This window comes from Rutidosis leptorrhynchoides, chromosome 3, assembly GCF_046630445.1.
Source record: "Rutidosis leptorrhynchoides isolate AG116_Rl617_1_P2 chromosome 3, CSIRO_AGI_Rlap_v1, whole genome shotgun sequence".
In the NCBI taxonomy this organism is placed as follows: domain Eukaryota; kingdom Viridiplantae; phylum Streptophyta; class Magnoliopsida; order Asterales; family Asteraceae; genus Rutidosis; species Rutidosis leptorrhynchoides.
Window position 1 is genome coordinate 44,417,727 of NC_092335.1, and position 17,488 is coordinate 44,435,214.

A 17,488-nucleotide genomic window follows, 5' to 3' on the forward strand; every position below is an offset into this window, starting at 1 on the left:
TTGATCATAGATCAAAGGGCACTGAGGGTTAACTTTAAAAGAGAGACCTTGGAGATATAATGAAACAATATTTGTATGGTGAAACTGTAGTAACTCGCAGGTTATGATAATGTTAAGATATTGCATCATACAATTGTTGAAGAATATTTATTTAGCTGTATTATATTGGAAGAGAGTATCCACGTAGATACATTGAATCGACCCCAGTTCTCGCACTAACGCCACTCTGGTGCTCTACCAGTTCTCCCCACCTGCATATTAGATTGCAATCACAGATCATTAGCAAGGAAATTACAAAAGCCATGCTTGATGCGTAGCCATTTCACAAATATTTTTTGGTCTCAGGTTGTAAAAATTGTCCACTAATGTTGCATTCAGAACAATGAAAATTTCATAATACAATTTTGTGGCAATATAATTTCATCATAATACAAGTTGGTATCAGAACAAGGTTTGACAACAAGTACATGTGTGTAGCTTTTTCTCAAACTTTGAGATAAGTCAAACATGTCTGTGGGGTGGGTTTAAGTGAAATGCAGGGATATGTGTGTTAGTAGTGCTTTGCTAACCAGTTATTCACTAAGCTTTTATGTGAACTGTATTGTAGCACATGTATGGCTAACAAGGATGCGAATGCTACTGGCCCTCGAACCCCGGAACGTTTAGAGCACCTGCTGAGGGTTATGAGTCAGATGATGACCTACAGAACTATATTTATGAATTGGAAAGTAAATTGAAAGAGGCTCAAGATAGAGTGGTTGAGCTTGAGCTGGCACAACCTACGGGAAACGATGATACACCACCAGGATACCCAACCACACAATCCCAAACCTTACCTAACGTGAACCAAACCCAGTTTCAATACCCGGTGCAGAACCCAATGCCACCTCAGTAGTACATGCCACCACAAAACGTTTTCCCTTACCAAAATGTCCTAATGATCAACCCGTAACAAATACCGATGTTTCCCAACAATTTATCCAACCCCAAAAGAAGTGCATTTACAAGAAATTCTGTGACTGTAAACCCCCTGAGTACTAAAAAAGTTTTGATCCGACAGTAACCCTTAACTGGTTACGGGAAGTTGAGCGGACATTTTAAGCCAGTCAGTGCAAGCCCGAGTTATGAGTTACATATGCCAGTTGGCTGTTGAAAGGTAGCGCGATGGTTTGGTGAGATTCCTTAATCTTTGGTGTTCTGAGGGAACAAGCTAAGCTTGATCACGTGGGAAAAATTTCATGGTAAGGTCTGTGAACAGTACTGCAATCCGTTTAACATGAACCATATTAAGACTGAGTTTCTAGAAATGAAGATGACACATCAAATGACGATTGATGAGGTAGTAGAACAGTCTATGGATATGCTGCGGTTTGTACACCAATGGGTGCCGGTTGAACCATCTCGGATTCAGCACTTTGTTAACGTAATTCTACCGGAGTATAGAACTTTTCCAAGGACGGCTATATCATTATCTCAGGCTATTGTGATGGCCAAGATGGTGGTGAGTGATGTCAAGGCTACCAGAAGTGGGATGTTTGGAAATGTGGTGTACCAGGCTGGGCAGACACCCAGTTAGTTGGATTTAAAGTCAAAGAAGTCCAACGGGTTCAGACAGGAAGGTAAGAGTGTTTATAGTGGATCTGGGTCAGGTTCAGGTAAGAAAGAATGGTGTAGGATGTGTAAATCTTCACACAATGGTCAGTTTTCAGATGCAACGAGGCGGTGTTTAAGGTGTGGTGTTTTTGGGCACGAATCCTAAGTGTGTTCATTTCTGGGTAGTGTGTGCTGGAGTGTCATGAGCCAGGCCATCGTGCAACAAGTTGTCCGTCTAAAAGTGTTAGTTCCGGGTCAAGGTCAGGGGCGCGTTCGACATTAACCGAAGGGTCTACTACCTCGAGTGGGCAGAAGAGGAAGAACCCTCCAACAACAGAGGCCAGAGAATTTTAGATGTTAGTTGAGACAACTACAACAACTGACGACGTGATTACCGGTATGTTCTTAATCAACTCAATATTCGCTAGAGTATTGTTTGATTCTGGTGCGAATAGGACATTCATGTCTTTAGGATTCTGTTCTAATAAGTGTAGTATTATTCATGGATGTGATATGATTTACTAACTTGTTCAGTATTATTATCAGGTGATACAGACGAGGGTAAGACTCGGTGATATTAGACTACCGAGTTTAGCTGGCGATGGGTGATTGGGTCTATCTTCGGATAGAGTTTGAGTAGCAAGTAGTGCTACTGTAGTATACTCCATTTCTATTATTATTAGACTATTATTACATCTGATTGTCATGCTTAGATATCTGATTGCTATGTTCAGTTGATGATTTCCATGCTAGTTAGAATTGCATGACTAAATTATCTGTGATCCTATGTGTGCACTGTGTGTTTAGACACCAACCGAGGCGGCAAGGTTGGGAACCCACCGAGGCGGCAATGTAGGGTTTGTGTGAGGTCGACCATGGCAGCCTGGTCTGGTCCTGGTGTTACTGATTGTTCAGTATAACATAGAAGGACGCATGTGTTGCGTCTGGACGGTTATGCAGTGGATTCAGTAAAGCGGACTATCGGTAGACTATAGCCTGATCACCTAAGTCGTGTGCTCGTACAAGCCGCCGATTCTCATATTTTTATTTGTGGTTGTTGTATGCTAGTTCAGGACGGTAGCATAGTATGGCCTTTGTATGTTCAGCTTTATTAATTATGCTAGTTCAGGACGGTAGCATGGTATGGCCTTTGTATGTCAGCACTTAGTTGTTTGTATGCTGGTTCATGACGATAGCATAGATATGGCCTTTGCAGGATTAGTACTTAGTTGTGTATACTGGTAGGACGTTAGTATACTGTTGTGCTGGTTGCTGATTGATGCTTAAACTTGATTTGTTAGAATAGATCCCATTCACTTAGCAGTTGTGCTAATTCCCTCACATTTCCACCCTTGCAGGTTCAGGTTGTGCATGTAAGATTCAGGGTGAAGATGGGTTGCTGAAGATATGTTTGACGAGTCGGAACTCTGATGTCGAGTCTTTTATTACGTTTGTCTGAATTTAATTTAATACCCGATTTTGTAATTATAACGGACTTTTTATAATTGTGATGATAATAATGTAACATAATACATGTGTCGTTTTATACGGATGTCTGATTTCTAAACAGGTCATTTCCGCTGTGTTTAAAAAAAAAACAGGGTGTTACAATTTCCATTTCTATTCCCTTTACCGTTACTTGAATTGAACCAAGCGCACCCTTAGTTTCAAAATTATATGCGTTATACATGACTACAACGTGAGTAAAATAATAGGCCTTAAAACTATTTACCATGCTAAGTCAAGGCTAAACAAAAATAATAATATGATAGAAATTCAAAATGTTTAGAAAGAACATTAAAACGAGTAAAATACCATTTTCGTTATCTAGACGACCTCGAATTGCAAGACACCATTAGGAAGTCTGGCTACTTGTTCTCTTTTAGGGTGATCTTAAGAATTACAGCACAATCTGAAACCGAGAATTATGCACCGCCAAATGTTACTCCATTCGGCGGCGCATATTAATGAGTTAAAATTTGTATTTAGTGATGTTATATTAGTTTAAAAATTATATGTGTTGTACATAATTACAATTCGAGTGAAATAATAGGCCTTACAACTATTTATACCATGCTAATTCATGCTTAAACAAAAATAATAATATGATACAAATTCAAAAGGTTTAAAAAGAACATTAAAACTAGTAAACTACCATTTTCGTTATCATGACAGCCTCGAATGGCAAGACACCATTAGATCTTACAATAAGTAATACCTTCACATGTGAATTGTTGTGCAAGTTGAAATACCACTATGATACTTGTTTTTATTTGATATTGTCTTTAGGTACATCGAGAATCATTTTGGAGCTACTATCTCACCACTAGCTACAAAACGTTGCTGCTTTTATAACGTCTTGATTTTATTGTTCGAGTATTTATAGCCGCTCTTTTATTTCTCTATATTCATAACCTTATTTTTGTTTTTGTTTCTAAATCTCATATTGAATGCGAATATATGAGAGTGTAGTTTCGTATGATGATAATTAATGGACGAAAAACACATATTTGAAGTCACTACATTCCCCAATAAGCCGGGCAAAATTTTGTGGAGAATTTTCCGAAAAATTTTCAATTGCAAATTAGGCCCATATTTGCAAGATAACTAGAAAACGGCGCTACGAGCAAAACTTCCTTAAGACTTTCCCCTGTTTGAAACAGTTTAGATGCCGAAAATGACATTTTACTATCTTAAAGGTGAATTTTGCACTTTTAGATCTTACGATAAGTAATACCTTCACATGTGAATTGTTGTGTCTGTTTAAATACCACTATGATACTTGTTATTATTTAATATTGTATTTAGGTACATCGATAATCATTTTGGGGCTACTATCTATCCACTAGCTACAAAACATTGCTGCTTTTATAACGTTTTTGTTTTATTGTTCGAGTATTTTTAGCCGCTTTTTTATTTGTCTAGATTCATAACCTTATTTTTATTTTTTTTTCTAAATTTCATATTGAATGCTAATATATGAGAGTGTAGTTTTGTTTTGATGATAATTAATGGACGCAAAACACATATTTGAAGTCACTACATTCCCCACCAAATCGGGCAAAGTTTTTGGGAGAATTTTTCAAAAAATTTTCAATTGCAGATTAGGCACATTTTCGCAAGATAACTAGAAAACGACGTTACGAGCAAGACTTCCTTAAGGCTTTTCCCTGTTCGAAGCAGTTTAGATTCCGAAAATGACATTTTACTATTTTTAAAGGTGAATTTTGCACATTTAGATCTTAGGATAAGTAATACCTTCACATGTGAATTGTTGTGCCTGTTTAAATACCAGTATGATACTTATTTATATTTGATAGTGTATTTCGGTACATCGAGAATCATGTTGGGGCTACTATCTCATCACTAGCTACAAAACATTGATGCTTTTATAACGTCTTGGTTTTATTGTTCGAGTATTTTCAGCCGCTTTTTTATTTCTCTAGATTCATAACCTTATTTTTGTTTTTGTTTCTAAATTTCATATTGAATGCGAATATACGAGAGTATAGTTTCGTTTTGATGATAATTAAAGGACGCAAAATACATATTTGAAGTCACTACATTCTCCACAAAATCGGCGAAAATTTTGTGGAGAATTTTCCAAAAAATTTTCGATTGTAGATTAGGCTCTTTTTCGCAAGATAACTAGAAAACGGCGCTACGAGCAAGGCATCCTTAAGGCTTTCCCTCGTTCGAAGCAGTTTAGATTCTAAAAATGACAATTTACTATTTTTAAAGGTGAATTTTGCACATTTAGATCTTAGGATAAGTAATACCATCACATGTGAATTGTCGTGCCTGTTTAAATACCACTATGATACTTGTTTCTATTTAATATTGTATTTAGGTACATCGAGAATCATGTTGGGGCTACTATCTCACCACTAGCTACAAAACGTTGCTGCTTTTATAACGTCTTGGTTTGATTGTTCGAGTATTTTTAGTTGCTTTTTTATTTCTCTAGAATCATAACCTTATTTTTGTTTTTGTTTCTAAATTTCATATTGCAGGCGAATATATGAGAGTGTAGCCTCGTTTAGATGATAATTAATGGCCGCAAAACACATATTTGAAGTCACTACATTCCCTACAAAATCGGACACAATTTTGTGAAGAATTTTTCGAAAAATTTCCAATTGCAGATTAGGACCACATTCGCAAGATAACTAGAAAACGGAGCTACGAGCAATACTTCCTTAAGGCTTTCCCCTGTTTGAAGCAGTTTAGATGTCGAAAATGATATTTTACTATTTTAAAAGGTGAATTTTGCACTTTTAGATCTTACGATAAGTAATACCTTCACATGTGAATTGTTGTATCTGTTTAAATACCACTATGTTACTTGTTTTTATTTAATATTGTATTTAGGTACACCAAGAATTATTTTGGGGCTACTATCTCACCACTAGCTACAAAACGTTGCTACTTTTATAACGTCTTGGTTTATTGTTCGAGTATTTTGAGCCGCTTTTTTTTATTTCTCTAGATTCATAACCTTATTTTTATTTTTGTTTCTAAATTTCATATTAAATGCGAATATATGAGAGTGTAGTTTCGTTTTGATGATAATTAATGGACGCAAAACACATATTTGAAGTCACTACATTCCCCACAAAATTGGGCAAAATTTTGTGGAGAATTTTCCAAAAATTTTTGAATTGCAGATTAGGCCAATTTTCGCAAGATAACTAGAAAAAGGCGCTACGAGCAAGACTTTCTTAAGGCTTTCCCCCGTTCGAAGCAGTTTAGATTCTGAAAATGAAATTTTACTATTTTTAAAGGTCAATTTTGCACATTTAGATCTTATGATAAGTAATACCTTCACATGTGAATTGTTGTGTCTGTTTAATTACCACTATGATACTTGTTTTTATTTAATATTGTATTTAGGTACGTCGAGAATCATATTGGGGCTACTATCTCACCACTAGCTACAAAACGTTGCTGCTTTTATAACGTCTTGGTTTTACTGATCTACTATTTTTAGCCGCTTTTTTATTTCAATAGATTCATAACCTTATTTTTGTTTTTGTTTCTAAATTTCATATTGAATGCGAATATATGAGAGTGTAGTTTCGGTTTGATGATAATTAATGGCTGCAAAAGACATATTTGAAGTCACTACATTCCTCTCAAAATCGGGCAAAATTTTGTGGAGAATTTTTCGAAAAATTTTCAATTGCAGATTAGGCCCATATTCGTAAGATGGCGCTACAAGCAAGTCTTCCTTAAGGCTTTCCCCCGTTCGAAGCAGTTTATATGCCGAAAATGACATTTTACAATTTTTAAAGGTGAATTTTGCACTTTTAGATCTTAAGATAAGTATTTCCTTCACATGTGAATTGTTGTGCCTGTTTAAATACCACTATGATATTTGTTTTTATTTAATATTGTATTTAGGTACATCGATAATCATTTTGGGGCTACTATCTTAGCACTAGCTACAAAACGTTGCTGCTTTTATAACGTCTTGGTTTTATTGTTCGAGTATTCTTTGCCGCTTTTTTATTTCTCTAAATTCATAACCATATTTTTGTTTTTGTTTCTAAATTTCACATTGAATGCGAATATATGAGAGTGTAGTTTCATTTTTATGATAAATAATGGCCGCAAAACACATAAAGTCACTACATTCTCCACAAAATCGGGCAAAATTTTGTGGAGTATTTTCCGAAAAAGTTTCAATTGCAGATTAGGCCCATACTCGCAAGAAAACTAGAAAACGGCGCTACGAGCAAGACTTCCTTAAGGCTTTCCCTCGTTGGAAGCAGTTTAGATGCCGAAAATAACATTTTACTATTTTGAAAGTGAATTTTGCACTTTTAGATCTTACGATAAGTAATACCTTCACATGTGAATTGTTGTGCCTGTTGAAATACCACTATAATACTTGTTTTTATTTGATATTGTATATAGGTACATCGAGAATCATTTTGGAGCTACTATCTCACCACTAGCTACAAAACGTTGCTACTTTTATAACGTCTTGATTTTATTGTTCGAGTATTTATAGCCGCACTTTTATTTCTCTAGATTCTTAACCTTATTTTTGTTTTTGTTTCTAAATTTCATATTGACTGCGAATATATGAGAGTGTAGTTTCATTTTGATGATAATTAATGGACGAAATACACATATTTGAAGTCATAACATTCTCCAATAAATCAGGCAAAATTTTGTGAAGAATTTTTCGAAAATTTTTTAATTGCAGATTAGGCCCATATTTGCAAAATAACTAGAAAACGGTGCTACGAGGGCAAAACTTCCTTAAGACTTTCCCCTATTTGAAACAGTTTTAGATGCCGAAAATGACATTTTACTATTTTAAAGGTGAATTTTGCACTTTTAGATCTTACGATAAGTAATACCTTCACATGTGAATTGTTGTGTCTGTTTAAAAACTACTATGATACTTGTTATTATTTAATATTGTATTTAGGTACATCGATAATCATTTTGGGGCTACTATCTGTGACGACCCAGAAATTTCCGACCAAATTTAAACCTTATCTTATTATGATTTTGACACGATAAGCAAAAGTCTGTTATGTTGCGTCTCAAAAATTTTGAACTATTTTCATTTATGCAATTACCATTCGACTGTTCTCGACGATTCACGAACAACTATTTGTAAATAGATACATATATATTTAAAAATATAATATATATATATATATATATATATATATATATATATATATATATATATATATATATATTAATTCGAAATATAATTTGAAATATAATATTATTTAGTTATTAGAATTAATTTTGTAAAATAAAAAAATATAAGATATAATAAAATTTATTAAAATGAATCTATATATAGATTTAAAAGTTTATTGAATACATTGTGATACTCGGTTGACGTATCGTTAGTGTTCATATAGATCTAATACGAAATTATGAAGATTTAGAATGAAAGTTGAATCGTATATTGATTACGAAGATTTTAGTTTTGATAGAAATATTTTTATCTTTTTAATTTAAATTATAATACTCCGTACATATTAATTGGAACTAAAAATAAATATTAGACGCACCCTTTTGATCAGGTTTCAAACATTTAATGACCAAAATAAATAAATATATTTAATTTAAAAATTTGGGATTTTTAGGAACACTTTTATACGTTAGCTGTTTAGCAATGGACACGTTATAGCCATCTGGGATAAACTGTCGGTAACTATAAAACAATTAAGAGTCTGTTTACTATTAGATCACACGTTTCTAAATAATAAATTATAATATAATTATTATTATTATATAATTATTATTAATTATTATTAATTATTAATAATATTATAATCATTACATCTTATCTATCTGTATTATAAATGAATATATCAAATATGCATCTAGACCACTTGCATTGAATCTGTTTTCTGTTTTGGTTCTTTGTGTAATGACCCGGAATTTTCCGACCAAATTATACTTATGAGATTAATATTTACATAAATTAAACCATACCAACATGATAAGCAATCCAAATTGTTGAGACTTGTATTTTTGAAAAGAGTTTTACACAATGTTTGACCGTCAAATATGACCGATGATATCACGAACTATATAACATACGATAATTATACGTTTGTGTATATATATATGTATCTATATATATTTAACATGATCTAAGGATGGTTTAATATCTCATTGTGTACTAATGACAATGAGTTATAAGTATATTTTGAAACTACTAACTTAAGTTTTCAAAACGATAACTATACGTAACATTCTTTGATATATATACTTATAATATATAATGCTTATACACATATCGTATATATAAAGTATTTAATCACTTTTAAGGACTTAAATACATAAAACAATATAATTATATTCACAAAAGATAGCTATATTTGAATTCTCGTTCCGTTTTCTCAAGATTTCTATACGTATATCTAGGGTATATGTACCCGTATCATACCCAGCTTCTATATGTATTTACTATTGGTATATACACATCAAATCAACATCCTAATCAACATTATTACTGCCCTAGATATGAGGTAACTAGGATTTGTCAAGTAGTATGAATTATTAGTAAGAAAACAAAATTAGGAATCCTTTTCTTTCTTTATAAACTAAAAACATTTTTATAAATGAACATCATTTCTTCACTCCATTTTCTCATACCTACACCCTAATTTCTCTCTCAAAATACTCCTAACTTCATACTTGATTATCTCCAAGCATTTTCCCCATCATTTAGCTTCAATTACAAGCCTTAAACACCATAAGAAAACTCTTTCAAGAACATATCAAAATAACCACCCATTTGAAGAAGTTTACTTCCAACCTTTTGATCTAACTCCACCACTCTTTGATTCCAAGATTATTTCTTATCTTTTGCAGTAACTTTGTCCAAGTAACTTGAGGTAGTAACCTTGTTCATAATCTTATTCAATTCATATTCATATAGCTATCTTATTTTGTGGTATAAAATTTTAACAACAAGAACATAGTTTGAATGATTTCAAACTTGTTCGCAAACTAAATAGATCCTTCTAACTTGACTTTTAAAACACTTCAAGATCTGTAATATATCATAATGATATGCTAACCTAACAAGATATAACTTGGTTTTACAAAGAACATCTTAAAAACTGAATCTACATCGTCGGAGTGCAACCGGGGGCTGTTTTGGGTTGGATAATTAAAAACCATCTTGAACTTTGAATTGGAAGTTCATGTTCTGGAAAAATGATATTTCTTATGAATATGTTAACACATAAAAATTTCATGGTTTAACTCAAAGTGTAATTATTTTTAGAAAAATGATCATTAAATGTTGTTTTTATGATGGAAAATGATCACTTTCATAAGTTTCACCAAAGTTTGACCTATAACCTATGATTTTGAATACAAACTAAGGTATTTTTAGTTCATATTCTTAAAATTTGACTCGATCCAAGGAAGTGGCAAGTTGAACCAACAAAAACGGAGTTGTAATGAAGAAACTACGACTAAAACAAGATTGGGTATCCGAAGCTAGTTTAGCTACGAAAATATTTGGAGAAAAAGTAAATTAATCATATCTTTTCTAATTAATATGATATTTTATATATAATTACTTATGATTTGATTATATATATTTCAGGACCACCCGTAAACAACACGAGAAGATTAATCATAAGACCTCATGATTGTACGCAACACGTCATTTGACAACACGGTACTTTATGTACGCAACACGTCATTTGACAACATGGTACCATGGGTCGAGATCAATTCTGATCAATACGAATACGATGGGGTCTTTATTTATTTTATTTAAGCAACTAATTGTGGACCACTAACATCGGACTGCTAACTACGGACTAAGAAAATATTAAAAGTATTAATAGTATATATATATGTAACGATTACTTAAAAAAGAAAATATGTTGATATATTATATATATGGTTAGGTTCGTGATATCTATCGGAGACCAAGTCGAATTAAATACCTTCAAGGCAAAAGTGAGTTTCATTTGCTCCCTTTTATATATATTTTTGGGACTGAGAATACATGCGCTGTTTTTATAAATGTTTTACGAAATAGGCACAAGTACTAAAACTAATTCTACGTGGGTTTAAACCAGAAATATACCCTTAGCTTGGTAACATTAAACTACTTGTCTATGTACGGTAGGCGCGAATCCTAAATATAGATCTATTGGGCCTGACAAACCCCATCCTGACTATGGGATGCTTTAGTACTTCGAGGTTATTTTAAACCCACCTGATCTGGTGTACTTCAGAGGGTAAAACATGAACATTAAGGCTTGTTACCGGGTGCCTACAACTTATAGAATACTTTTATACACTTGCGAGTGTACATATATTTATAAACGGAAATCTTGTGGTCTATTAATATATTGAAATGATTGTTATGATAAACCTATGAACTCACCAACCTTTTGGTTGACACTTTAAAGCATGTTTATTCTCAGGTATTAAAGAAATCTTCCGCTGTGCATTAGCTCATTTTAAGGATATTACTTGGAGTCATTCATGGCATATTTTGAAAGACGTTGCATTCGAGTCATTGAGTTCATCAAGATTATTATTAAGTCAATTATAGTTGGATATATTATGAAATGGTGTGCATACCGTCAATTTTCGTTGTAAAGAAAGTTTGTCTTTTAAAAACGAATGCAATGTTTGTAAAATATATCATATAGAGGTCAAATACCTCGCGATGTAATCAACTATTGTGAATCGTTTATAATGTATATGAACGGGTCCTTTCAGTTGGTATCAGAGCGGTGGTCGTAGCGAACCAGGTCTTGCATTAGTGTGTCTAACTAGTAGTTGTTAGGATGCATTAATGAGTCTGGACTTCGACCGTGTCTACATGTCAAAAGTTTTGCTTATCATTTCTAGTCGGAAATCATCTGCTTATCATCCTTAGGAAATTACCTGCTTATCATTCATAAGTCTAGACACGTTTTACTGCATTTACTGCATTGATAGTGTATAGACGAATTCTTATCTTAGCATATCTGTTATTGCAAACTTTGACTGATATCTTTTCAAAGATTCTCCGTAATTTATGGGATTTTGGTATTATATATACATATGTAAATTATGTATTTAAGAGTACCAAATCTAACTCCTATAATCTATTCCATACCAAAAATTCATTTTCCCCATTATACAAGATGGATTCCGCATCTAGTTCGAATTCTTCAGATTCCGACAGTTATGCCGATATGGATTTCCATTCGGGCTCCGAAAGCAGCGTCACCGGAATGGATCAACCAATTTCCTATCATCTATTCTGGATGAATTGGGGATGGGTTCGTAATATACTAAATCACTGGAGACAAGAAGAAGGTGATCCATTCCATCCACCAAATTGCCCTCTTGGCGATGAACCTGAAGCACTTACCGGCGAACCTATTCGAAACACCATTTTCTCTCTCATTTTTAGAGTATCTCGTCACGATTATATACTATCCCATATTACAAATCTTGTTCATTCACTCGCTCCAACCGCCAATCATCCCGGTGTACTAGAAGAAGTTAACGAACTTCGCGCTCGCGTGACGGCTTTGGAGAACATGGTGCGAAGGTTGCAAACACCAGCAGCAGCACCAGCAGCATAATCAGCACCACCATTAATAACATAAACAATACCATCATCACCACTAACAAACAACATCCGCATCACACGTCTCGACATCATAATCTGTCCCACAAACATCAACATCATAAGCACCATAGATACCAAGGAGTACCAATGTAGTGACCCGAACTTTTCCATGTTTATATATATTAATTGAGATTGATATTTACATGATTAAATGTTTCCAACATGTTAAGCAATCAAACTTGTTAAGACTTGATTAATTGAAATATGTTTCATATAGACAATTGACCACCCAAGTTGATCGGTGATTCACGAACGTTAAAACTTGTAAAAACTATATGATGACATATATATGGATATATATATATAGTTAACATGATACTATGATAAGAAAACATATCATTAAGTATATTTACATTGAACTACATATGTAAAAACAAGACTACTAACTTAATGATTTTTAAACGAGACATATATGTAACGATTATCGTTGTAAAGACATTTAATGTATATATATCATATTAAGAGATATTCATACATGATAATATCATGATAATATAATAATTTAAAATCTCATTTGATATTATAAACATTGGGTTAACAACATTTAACAAGATCGTTAACCTAAAGGTTTCAAAACAACACTTACATATAACGACTAACGATGACTTAACGACTCAGTTAAAATGTATATACATGTAGTGTTTTAATATGTATTTATACACTTTTGAAAGACTTAAATACACTTATCAAAATACTTCTACTTAACAAAAATGCTTACAATTACATCCTCGTTCAGTTTCATCAACAATTCTACTCGTATGCACCCGTATTCGTACTCGTACAATACACAGCTTTTAGATGTATGTACTATTGGTATATACACTCCAATGATCAGCTCTTAACAGCCCATGTGAGTCACCTAACACATGTGGGAACCATCATTTGGCAACTAGCAAGAAATATCTCATAAAATTACAAAAATATGAGTAATCATTCATGACTTATTTACATGAAAACAAAATTACATATCCTTTATATCTAATCCATACACCAACGACCAAAAACACCTACAAACACTTTCATTCTTCAATTTTCTTCATCTAATTGATCTCTCTCAAGTTCTATCTTCAAGTTCTAAGTGTTCTTCATAAATTCCAAAAGTTCTAGTTTCATAAAATCAAGAATACTTTCAAGTTTGCTAGCTCACTTCCAATCTTGTAAGGTGATCATCCAACCTCAAGAAATCTTTGTTTCTTACAGTAGGTTATCATTCTAATACAAGGTAATAATCATATTCAAACTTTGGTTCAATTTCTATAACTATAACAATCTTATTTCAAGTGATGATCTTACTTGAACTTGTTTTCGTGTCATGATTCTGCTTCAAGAACTTCGAGCCATCCAAGGATCCATTGAAGCTAGATCCATTTTTCTCTTTTCCAGTAGGTTTATCCAAGGAACTTAAGGTAGTAATGATGTTCATAACATCATTCGATTCATACATATAAAGCTATCTTATTCGAAGGTTTAAACTTGTAATCACTAGAACATAGTTTAGTTAATTCTAAACTTGTTCGCAAACAAAAGTTAATCCTTCTAACTTGACTTTTAAAATCAACTAAACACATGTTCTATATCTATATGATATGCTAACTTAATGATTTAAAACCTGGAAACACGAAAAACACCGTAAAACCGGATTTACGCCGTCGTAGTAACACCGCGGGCTGTTTTGGGTTAGTTAATTAAAAACTATGATAAACTTTGATTTTAAAGTTGTTATTCTGAGAAAATGATTTTTATTATGAACATGAAACTATATCCAAAAATTATGGTTAAACTCAAAGTGGAAGTATGTTTTCTAAAATGGTCATCTAGACGTCGTTCTTTCGACTGAAATGACTACCTTTACAAAAACGACTTGTAACTTATTTTTCCGACTATAAACCTATACTTTTTCTGTTTAGATTCATAAAATAGAGTTCAATATGAAATCATAGCAATTTGATTCACTCAAAACGGATTTAAAATGAAGAAGTTATGGGTAAAACAAGATTGGATAATTTTTCTCATTTTAGCTACGTGAAAATTGGTAACAAATCTATTCCAACCATAACTTAATCAACTTGTATTGTATATTATGTAATCTTGAGATACCATAGACACGTATACAATGTTTCGACCTATCATGTCGACACATCTATATATATTTCGGAACAACCATAGACACTCTATATGTGAATGTTGGAGTTAGCTATACAGGGTTGAGGTTGATTCCAAAATATATATAGTTTGAGTTGTGATCAATACTGAGATACGTATACACTGGGTCGTGGATTGATTCAAGATAATATTTATCGATTTATTTCTGTACATCTAACTGTGGACAACTAGTTATAGGTTACTAACGAGGACAGCTGACTTAATAAACTTAAAACATCAAAATATATTAAAAGTGTTGTAAATATATTTTGAACATACTTTAATATATATGTATATATTGTTATAGGTTCGTGAATCAACAGTGGCCAAGTCTTACTTCCCGACGAAGTAAAAATCTGTGAAAGTGAGTTATAGTCCCACTTTTAAAATCTAATATTTTTGGGATGAGAATACATGCAGGTTTTATAAATGATTTACAAAATAGACACAAGTACGTGAAACTACATTCTATGGTTGAATTATCGAAATCGAATATGCCCCTTTTTATTAAGTCTGGTAATCTAAGAATTAGGGAACATACACCCTAATTGACGCGAATCCTAAAGATAGATCTATTGGGCCTAACAAACCCCATCCAAAGTACCGGATGCTTTAGTACTTCGAAATTTATATCATATCCGAAGGGTGTCCCGGAATGATGGGGATATTCATATATATGCATCTTGTTAATGTCGGTTACCAGGTGTTCACCATATGAATAATTTTTATCTCTATGTATGGGATGTGTATTGAAATATGAAATCTTGTGGTCTATTATTATGATTTGATATATATAGGTTAAACCTATAACTCACCAACATTTTTGTTGACGTTTTAAGCATGTTTATTCTCAGGTGATTATTAAGAGCTTCCGCTGTCGCATACTTAAATAAGGACGAGATTTGGAGTCCATGCTTGTATGATATTGTGTAAAAACTGCATTCAAGAAACTTATTTTTGTTGTAACATATTTGTATTGTAAACCATTATGTAATGGTCGCGTGTAAACAGGATAATTTAGATTATCATTATTTGATAATCTACGTAAAGCTTTTTAAAACCTTTATCTATGAAATAAAGGTTATGGTTTGTTTTAAAAATGAATGCAGTCTTTGAAAAATGTCTCATATAGAGGTCAAAACCTCGCAACGAAATCAATTAATATGGAACGTTTTTAATCAATAAGAACGGGACATTTCAGTTGGTATCCGAGCGTTGGTCTTAGAGAACCAGAATTTTGCATTAGTGTGTCTTATCGAGTTTGTTAGGATGCATTAGTGAGTCTGGACTTCGACCGTGTTTACTTGAAAAATGATTGCTTAACAAATTTTGTTGGAAACTATATATTTTTAACATGTGAATATTATGTGATATATTAATCTCTTAACGCGTTTGATATTATGTGATAGATGTCTACCTCTAGAACAAGTCCCATTGACTCACCTAATAATAATGAAGAGTCAAATGTAAATTGGAATGATTCGTGGACTGATTCACAAGTTCCCGAAGAGGAACCGGAAGAAGAATCGGAACCGGAAGAAGAATCGGAACCGGATGAAGAAATAGAACCGGTGGGGGAAATAATAAAACGGTTAAGTAAAAGAAAATCCTCAACCAACCGACCAAGGTTAATTATGGTCAATGGTGTTTCCGCCAAGGAAGCAAAATATTGGGAGGATTACCAATTCTCCGATGAATCGGATTCCGACGAGAATTCCGATGATGTTATAGAAATTACCCCAACTGAATTTAAAAAGGCAAAAGAAAATAATAAGGGAAAGGGCATAAAAATAGAGAAATCTAATTCCAACCCCGATGAACTTTATATGTATCGTCAACCCCCGAAGTCCTTAAGTTGTAACAATGACCCGGGAACCTCTAAACCACCAGGTTTTTCTAAACCAATGTGGACAACGACGGCTCGTATTAGGGGAACATCATATATCCCTAGAAACTTGGCAAAATGAACCAAAACCGAAGAAGAAGAAACGAGCGAGTCGGAATAAGATAGTTGTATTCGTGTGGTGTAATATATGTAATATAGTGTTCTTATGCTTTAAGATATATGTAAAAATTGCTTGTATTAATAAGTATTTTTTTATGAATCTAACTCTTGTCTATTTTACAGTTTAAAAACGCAAAATGGATAGACAACCCAATATTTTAAGAGACCTACCCGGAGACATGATTGATGAAATCTTGTCTAGAGTCGGTCAGAATTCCTCGGCACAACTATTTAAGGCGAGATCAGTTTGTAAGACATTCGAAGAACGTTCCAAGAATGTCTTGGTTTATAAGAGACTTTCGTTTGAAAGATGGGGGATATCACATTGGGAAACCCATAAGTTACGATGTGTTTACTTTGACGCATATATTGCGGGGAACCCAAATGCTATTTTACGCAACGGGTTAAGAAATTATTTTGACTCAATATATCCGAATATTGGACTTCGTGATTTAGAAAAAGCGGCTAACATGCAACATAAAGAAGCATGTTATGCTTACGGATTAGTAATGTTCGCTTCTCACCAAAGTGAGAACAAGAACATCGGGCTACAACTATTAAACAAAACGTTTCCACAAGTGACGGAGTCGGTAATTGGGGTAAGA